The 9,045-nt window shown below is 39.7% G+C and overlaps 1 long non-coding RNA gene across 2 annotated transcripts; it reads right to left on the bottom strand.

Moving 5' to 3' along the window:
- Nucleotides 1–2,820: 2,820 nt before the first annotated feature.
- On the bottom strand, nucleotides 2,821–8,365 carry LOC130469280 (uncharacterized). 2 transcript variants are annotated; one of them, XR_008929726.1, is made up of 4 exons: nucleotides 8,191–8,365; nucleotides 7,290–7,348; nucleotides 5,846–5,957; nucleotides 2,821–3,061 (listed from the first exon to the last, which is right to left on the bottom strand). It is a non-coding gene; the product is annotated as an uncharacterized lncRNA (long non-coding RNA). The 2 variants fall into 2 exon arrangements; XR_008929727.1 differs by lacking the exon at nucleotides 7,290–7,348.
- Between the last annotated feature and the right edge of the window lie 680 nt (nucleotides 8,366–9,045).

Below are 9,045 nucleotides of genomic sequence, written 5' to 3'. Positions count from 1 at the left end.
ATATTTTTTTGGACTTTGATTTTTGTACGGGCTAGTAGAAGATAGTCCCCAGGTTTTGATGTTGATATTTTTTTTTGTATTGTATTGTGAATGCTTTAGCATGCCTTGTCATACTCGGAGGACGCTCGCTGAACGCTCGACTATTCGAGCGGCTATGGAGGATGCTTCAGATAATGAAGCGGCTGAGGCGGATGTGCCACTGCCGGGCATGGTACCACGGACCACACCGACTTTCGAGGGGGACGGATGGCAGTCCTCCGATCACGCATTTCGTCCTGAGTTTAATTTATTTTAGCGGTCGGGCGCTGGCTTGGTAGGTTTTGCACTGTGTTTTGAACTTGTTTCTTGAACTTGTATAGGTTTGAACTGATCCACCCTTTTTGTAGGCTGATGGCGACGCGATGTGTACCTATTGGTCCTTGAAGGATCTTTGGACCATTTATCCGACTATTTTCGACGCCGAGGAGAGTCGAGCGATCTGGGATCAGACGGCTTGGCTCCTTTCTAGGAGGCATTGGGAGGCTTTCGAGGTCAGGCGGGCGTCAAAGCCCGGCTATAGGCCCTGATGTAGCGGTGGTGGGATACAACCAACACCTTTTATATGGTAAGGGGGGAGATCACCATCACCCCTTTCGAGTTTGCTATGATCACAGGCCTTCCTTTTTGCGAGAGGGACGTGACCTTTGATCCCAACTTGAACTGGCAGCCGGAGGGCGTCAGGGGACTTGATTGGTCCTGTCGTTGATTTGATCTCGGAGGGTACCATACCTCCGTGGCGGTGATTATGGCTGGGCTTCGTATGACGGACATATCAGCGGAGCGGAGGGTTCGGCTCTTCCTCATGGCTCTTGTAGGTATAGTGATGGCCCCGGGAAGGAATAGTCGCGTGCTGGTGGGCTTCCTGGAGTCTTTGAGGGATTTGAGAGTTGTTTCAGGCCTCAACTGGGGTGGTCTGGCATACGACCATCTTTTGTACGAGATGAAGAACGCCTCCCGGACTGCACCGGAGAGCAAGACGAGTGTAGCTTCTTTGTGGAGTGTGCTGGAGGTATTTTGAACTCCTTGTATTTTGCATTTCGTACTTGAATGATTGTATGTTGAATTTTGTATGCATAAGAATTATGGATGCCTTGCTTGATTTTGATGATTTGGGCGTATGAGCATTTTCTGAGCTTGGCGCCGAATCGCCCCAGGGTTGCGGCTTACCCGTTTGCTGCCTGTTGGGAAGGAGCAGAGCGCAAGGATGTGTCTTTAGCGACCTTCCGCAGAGCTTTGCGGGTCTGGCCTGTCAGCGAGGTAGGCCTTTGTACTGTTCTGAATCTTTATCTCTGTTGTATTTGTATACTTGTCTGAACTATCTGTCTTGTAGGTGGCCTGGCGCCCTTTTTGTGATGCGCCTACACCTGCTTCGGCCATGCGGGCCTATTACTTGTCTGGACAGCGGGTGTTGTTCCCGGGAGTGTACCGTCCCATGCGGTATCTGGTGAGCTGGTGACTCCTTAGCATAATGTGAGAGGCAGGTTCGTCCCTATGGATCCTCCGGAGTCCATGCTGGCTTAGATTGTTGATGTTGCTCGGCTTTATTCGGATGCCATGGAGGCTGGGGTGAGTCCATTTGTCTCCCGTGGGAGCACTTTGTGGATAGGAGGAGCCGCTATGATGATCTCTTGGCGAGGCTTTCCCCACCTGTTCCCTTTATGCCGCCGGTGAGATTTTGGATTTGAATCTTGTATTCTTGTATTCTTGTATTTGGATCATTGAATGTGTGCTTGTAGGAGGAGGCAATCGACCCTGAGGATGTCCCTTATGCTGACAGGGTTCTCCGTTATGTGGACTCAAATGGGGAGCAGGTAGAGGTTACTGATCCAATGGCCTCTCCTCCGCATCGGGCGGCGACTGTGCCCTTCCTGAGTATTATGCAGCTGTAAGTCCCTTTGTATTTTCTTGAAATTGGTTAAAAGTTTGTCTCTAGAAATTGATCTTGAATTATGTATGCAGGCGCCTCGGGCGAGAGTGCGTCTCTGGATGCTCGTGATTGATTCTTTGAAGAGGCATTGCGTCAATCTGACCAAGAAGCTTGCTGGCAAGGACAGAGAGGTGAGTTTGTTGCCTATGAGGTGTTTTTATGCTTGAAACTTGTATACGGATATATGATGCTTGAATTTTGAATCTTGTATAGGAGCGCCGTCGAGGTCGAAGGGACTCCGTGGACAAGGGTCCTGCGGTGGATACTTTGAGAGAGCAGGCCGGGCGGAGCTTACACTAGTAGAAAAAACCCTTGTTGCAGCGGGCTTTTAGACCCTTGTTGCAGCGTACATCGTATGCTGCAACTGGGGGGCCTGCAACAAGTCTGAACTTGTTGCAGCGTACATTTGTACACTGCAAAAAGTGATTTGTTGCAGCATACATATATATGTACGCTGCAACAAGTGTGTAAAATTAGGCAAAAATCAAGACTTGTTGCAGCGTACAAAATGATGTACGTTGTAACAGACTGGTTGGTTGCAGCGAACAACAATTTGTACGCTGTAACAAACCAGTCTGTTGCAGCGTACATCATTTTGTTCGCTGCAACAAACCAATCTGTTGCAGCGTACATCATTTTGTACGCTGCAACAAGTCTTGATTTTTGCCTAATTTTACACACTTGTTGCAGCGAACAAGTATATGCCCCCTGCAACAAAGTTGTGCTTTTGGCGGGAAAATTTTAGTTTTATTTATCTATACCTAGGGTGTCTTGCACCAAATATAGGAATCTGTCAACAACAATAAATAAAATATCGCAACCTGTAGAACAAATATAAAAATAATAACTGGTGTTTTGTATACATATATATATATATATCCCAAAACCAAAGTGCACGTACTACATTCAAATATACGTTCCAATTTCAATGTACGCATACATTTTAATGTAAATGATTGTTCTATAACAACTAAACCACCTCGATTAAGCGCGCTCAAGCCAATAGTAAATACTTGCGGGTAAAAAACTTAGCCCATTTCTCACGAACCACATCAATTTCCTCACTAGTATAGGCGCATTCCGCGGAGTGTAGACCTTTACAAAAACAGAAATTTCAACTAAGCATTAGATTAAATGCAAATTAAATACCACATTTTAACATTCAAGCAACTAATGACAATGTCCTAATAGTCTTGGAAACTTAAAGATAAGCATATTAATCATGTAAAAGGTATAAAATGAATTCTTAGATTATGTAGCTCAAATTTGGGAGCGAAAATGTCATTTTAGCCTAAATAAAACCTATAACGACCCAATGAGCCTTAAATGTGCGTAAATAGATTGGAATGAGTCTTAGAAAGTTAAAACTATGCATATTAAACATGTAATAAGTATAAAATGAGTCATTAGGTTCTTTAGTTCAAAGTTGGGAGCGAAAATGTCAATCCAGCCTAAATAAGACCTATAACGACCCAATGAACCTTAAATGTGCATAAATAGATTGGAACGAGTCTTGGAAACTTAAAGCTAAGTATATTAATCATTTAAAAGGTTTAAAATGAATTCTTAGGTTCTGTAGCTCAAATTTGGGAGCGAAAATGTCATTTTAGCATAAATAAAACCTATAACGACCCAATGAGCCTTAAATGTACATAAATAGATTGGAATGAGGCTTAGAAAGTTGAAACTATGCATATTAAATATGTAATAACTATAAAATGAGTTCTTAGGTTCTTTAGTTCATAATTGGGAGCAAAAATGTTATTTTAGCCTAAATATGACCTAAAACGACCCAATGAGCCTTAAATGTACATAAATAGATTGGAATGAGTCTTGAAAACTTAAAACTAAGTATATTAATCATTTAAAAGGTTTAAAATGAATTCTTAGGTTCTGTAGCTCAAATTTGGGAGCGAAAATGTCATTTTAGCATGAATAAAACCTATAACGACCCAATGAGCCTTAAATGTACATAAATAGATTGGAATGAGGCTTAGAAAGTTGAAACTATGCATATGAAATATGTAATAACTATAAAATGAGTTCTTAGGTTCTTTAGTTCATAATTAGGAGCAAAAATTTCATTTTAGCCTAAATATGACCTAAAACGACCCCATGAGCCTTAAATGTACATAAATAGATTGGAATGAGTCTTGAAAACTTAAAACTAAGTATATTAATCATGTAAAAGGTTTAAAATGAGTCCTTAGGTTCTTTAGTTCAAAGTTGGGAGCGAAAATGTCATTTTAGCCTAAATATGACCTATAACGACCCAATGAGCCTTAAATGTGCATACATAGATTGGAATGAGTTTTAGATAGTTAAAACTATGCTTATTAAACATGTATTAAGTATAAAATAGTTCTTAGGTTATTTAGTTCAAAGTTGGGTGCGAAAAGGTTATTTTAGCCTAAATATGACCTATAACGACCCAATGAGCATTAAATGTGTATAAGTAGATTGGAATGAGTCTTGAAAACTTAAAGTTGAGCATATTAATCATGTAAAAGGTTTAAAAAATGAATCCTTAGGTTCTTGCTCAAATTTGGGAGGGAAAATGTCATTTTAGCCTAAATAAAACCTACAACGACCCAATGAGCCTTAAATGTGCATAAATATATTGGAATGAGTCTTAGAAAGTTAAAACTATGCATATTAAACATGTAATAAGTATAAAATGAGTCATTAGGTTCTTTAGTTCAAAGTTGGGAGCGAAAATGTCATTTTAGCCTAAAATGCTTCATGCTTAGGAAAAGAAGTGAGAAATCACAACAGACGGGAAAAACTAACCCCCATTATATTACCCAAGCTAAATTACCTGACTCAATCTGGAATTACATGACTCTATTTTTAACCAAATCAAAAAAGTCCAAACCTGAAAATGATCATGACTATTAACCAAAATATAAGCTAACTAAAACTGACCCAAACAGAACAGAATGAATCTGCATCCGAATGTCGCACACTCACATGAACCGAACCAATCTTAACTACAAAAATCACACCCTCAATGTAACCCCAAACGAAAAGCACCCCTGCAGTTAAGAGTAGTTAAAAATTTGACCTCATCCTTACAAACAGGAACTTCTTAAGTGCAGGCTCCTATTTGTACTGTATTTGTCCGCGCAATATTAGCAACAGGGCATCATTCATGACATTGGTTAAGTAGTTTCTTAAATCTGCAAACTAATCAATATTAGTGTATAAGACTGTTAAAATATCTTACTATCTTGCGTACTTCATGGTTTTATTGAGGGGCTAGATTGTTCTTTTACGAGTATAGTTAACAGAAGAACATTAAGGTACATACACTAGAAGAGAACAAATTTATGCATGTCATATTGCCATGATAGAATAACTAAAAGAAGTCCACCACTCTGATATGATCAATTACAGAATCTAGAATGATTGAGTTCTGCAATACTGTTAGATTTTTAGGAAGAAACTTTTAGCTGCAAGATTGTCTGTGCCTAATTTGAATTCTTTAATTCGATTTATGATCTGTCCCAGGCTGGTAATTTGCGTTATCAGCACAAATTCGGCATTTCTAACTTCTAACAAAAAGAAGTGTCTAGTTCTCAGAAACTTGAATAAGTAGTCAGACACAAGATCTAGAATGCATTACAAGGTTACTATATCCAGATACATGAATCGTCAAGTCCTTTCATGATCTATCAATTTTTAATAAACCTTTTCCTATTTTTGGTTTCTAACCATTAGTAGAAAGCAGCTCACATCCACTATGAAAGTTGTATAGTAATTCCATCAAGATGATGAAGAATAGCATGATATTTCTCTTTAGTTTGTAATGACAATGAACACAAACAGAGAGAGCAGTGTGAAATTTTCAAGGATGGTCAGAAAGTAGATAGATCATACCTTCACTTTCTTTGAGTTAGGAATGATCTTTTACAATTTTGTTTTCTCCTTCTTCTGGCTTTTCTAAGGATTTCTGCAGTGTCTAGCTCCAATTCGTCCATAAAATTATTATCTGCATTTCGTGTGACATAAAACAGTGAACTTAGTGGTTATGAATCAGTTTCTGTTTGTAAGGAACGCAAACAACCAACTATGAAAGATAATGAACATACTGTACCATCAAATAATTGTTATTCTAATCTTATCAATTGATCAATATGTGCCATGAAATTCCAGATGACATAATTCCACAGCCGACAAATGAGATTGCAATATCTAAATCAACTCTGAAATCGTCTGAAGACAGTTCAAGAATATTTACTAAGGTTGGCACACCTGAAAAACTTAATATCCAGGATGAAGGAACTGGGACAAATTTTGAATTTCCTTCCCCATTTCCAACTGCAATTATGAGGTCAGGCCTGATGGGAATATGGCCACTATCCTCTCAGACAAAAAAAAGTACAGAAACATGTGGAACCTGATACACGAACATGTCCTGTCAAATGAAGCAACAACAGCTAGAAAGCAAGAAGTCAAAGACGAGGAACAAGGTGATGACAATGACACAAACACATTCCAAACAATTAATGCTTCAGATTCAACCCAGAGTACTGAACTGAAGAAATCCAAGGTAGACGAAGATAATCAAAGTCGAGTCTTTGATCAGTCGGCTGCTATAATTCTGGTGAAGGAAGCAATCAATGCAATCCTACAATGTCACAAGCAGACATCTGACCAACGATCCAGTCAAGACCATGGTAGAGGTGTTGATAGTGCTAAAATACTTTGTAACACAACTGCTCTAGCTTCCATACAAGAAAACTCTGAAGGGGAGAGAGTGGAAAAGAAAAGAAATTCAGAACCAAAACAAATATGGCTGATACTAATCCCGTAATCCCTACTGATTCATCAAAACTAGATACTCTAACTTGTAACTTTTCTACCATGATCACAAAGGCAAAATAACCCAAGAATAACCCCACGGCATACTGAACCTACTGAGTATTCGCAGCCATTTCAACAGCATACTGAGCCTGCCATCTACATCTTGCTAGAGAAACCAATCCTCGGCCAGATTCCTCCTTTTGCTCCTCGGTCTACCAATCAATAAATGGAATTCCTAATATATTCCCCTCTTTTCTAATAAACAGACCCCAACACCAAGAAACAACCACCAGCAGCACCAAATTTTGATTAATTGACAATTCAAAATGGTTTCAGCTATTGCAAAACCATCCAACTCCCCAAAAAAGAAAATCCCGAAAACCCCAAAAGATCATTTCCCGATATGAGATGAACTTGAACAAGATTAAATCAACACTTTCAAACTACTAATTCAAAACAACAATAATAGCAAATTAAACTTAAAATTATCATAATTTCAGAAGAAAGAAAGAATTACCAATCTGTGAACTGAAGAGCAAGACCAGGAAAGAAACCAATCTGCATAATCGCATACCTCTGTAGAATAACATCTCAAGTCTCACAAATTTGAAATTTTGAAAACCCAGAAATTGTTGTTATAATTACTGTTATTATAAATCTTGTTCATGAAACAAAATTTCAAAACCCCAGAAAAATATTTCAACTTGAAATTGAAGATCCCATTGATAAATCTTAACTCTCAAAATAAATGCTCAAAATTCACTGAAAAATTTCCCAATAATTGAGCATAAAAAATTGAATCCCATAAATTTCTTACTGTAACTACTGTTTGAATTAGGTAGAGCTGCATCATTTCAGAGAAAAATGCATGACATGAGAAAGCATAACAGTACTCTCCCCTTTCATCCATATCAAGATTATTTTTAGACAATATCAATGAAATTCATGCACGTATTATCAAACCTGGATGAAAACATTTGATGATGCATACATAAAACATTTTTTTAGGAGAAAAAGGAATCATGAAACACAAGTTTCCTCAAAGACCACAACTTCTCTCAAAGTAGCCCTTGAAAAATCACATTTCAATAGTACGTACAATGCAATTAACAACAGTCAACCCACCTCCCTTGCTCCATCCCACCACGACCGCCACCACCACCACCACCATTCTCTAATTCCAACACCGCCCCATCTTTATCAATGAATAAACCCTAAAAACGAATTGAACAAATGAATTGAACAAACCCTAAAAACGAATTGAACAAACGAATTGAACAAACCCTAAAAACGAATTGAACCCTAAAAACGAATTGAACAAACGAATAGAACAAACCCTAAAACGAATTGAACAAACAAATTGAACAAAACCTAAAACGAAGCACAGAACTCAAAAAATGAATTGAACAAAACGGCACCTGCAGAGGAGGCGAGAAAAGAGACCCACCGGCGACTGGCGAGGAGGCCAGAACCACCGACGACTCGACGAGGAAGCTAGATTGATGACGCAGGAATGGTTTTTTTTTTTGAGGGGGGCGACGCAGGGAAAGCTAAGGGGAAGAAGAAGGGAGTTGAGCGCGAGAGCTGAAATTTTGAGATGCTTAATTTGTTCTGAATTACTCCGTAGTATTCAACCAATATTGCAGCGAATGTTTTTTTATCCGGGTTATTGCAGGGGGCTTTTAAATGTACGCTGCAATAAAAACGGGCTATTGCAGGGGGCTTTTAAAATGTACGCTGCAACAAACACTTTTGCAGGGAACAATTAAATTGTACGCTGCAACAACCATTTAAATGGTTTGACCCACGTTGACCGACTAGTTGGTTAAGCGTATTAATACATGTACGCTGCAACAAGGGGGCTGCAAAAGGGGTTTTTTCTACTAGTGTTAGGTCAGGGCCCGAGTCCTATTGCTGGTGCCCGTTAGAGGCATTCACATGTTGAAAGGGGTGTTGTCCCCTCTACTTATGCTGAGCCTACCAGGCATTCGTACTCTGTCGGAGGTATAGGAAGCCAGATGCCTTTTATGCCTCCCCCTGGTGCCCATTTAGGAGCGAGTAGCTCCCAGCCTTGGAGCGCAGAGCCTTGGGCTTATTGGTATGAGATGGAGCAGAGGCGCTACGCCTATGATTTTGAGATGCAGCGCCGGTTTATGACGACCCCGTAGTCTTATCAGTATTCCCCCTATCAGCAGGGAGCTAGCTCAGCGGCCTTCCGGTACCCTTCGTATTTCGGAGCAGGATCCAGCTACCCCTGGGACAAAGCTAGACCA

This window comes from Spinacia oleracea, chromosome 3 (assembly GCF_020520425.1).
Source record: "Spinacia oleracea cultivar Varoflay chromosome 3, BTI_SOV_V1, whole genome shotgun sequence".
Lineage (NCBI taxonomy): Eukaryota > Viridiplantae > Streptophyta > Magnoliopsida > Caryophyllales > Amaranthaceae > Spinacia > Spinacia oleracea.
The sequence above is the reverse complement of the archived record's forward strand: the minus strand, read 5'-3'. Positions and strand labels throughout refer to the sequence as shown.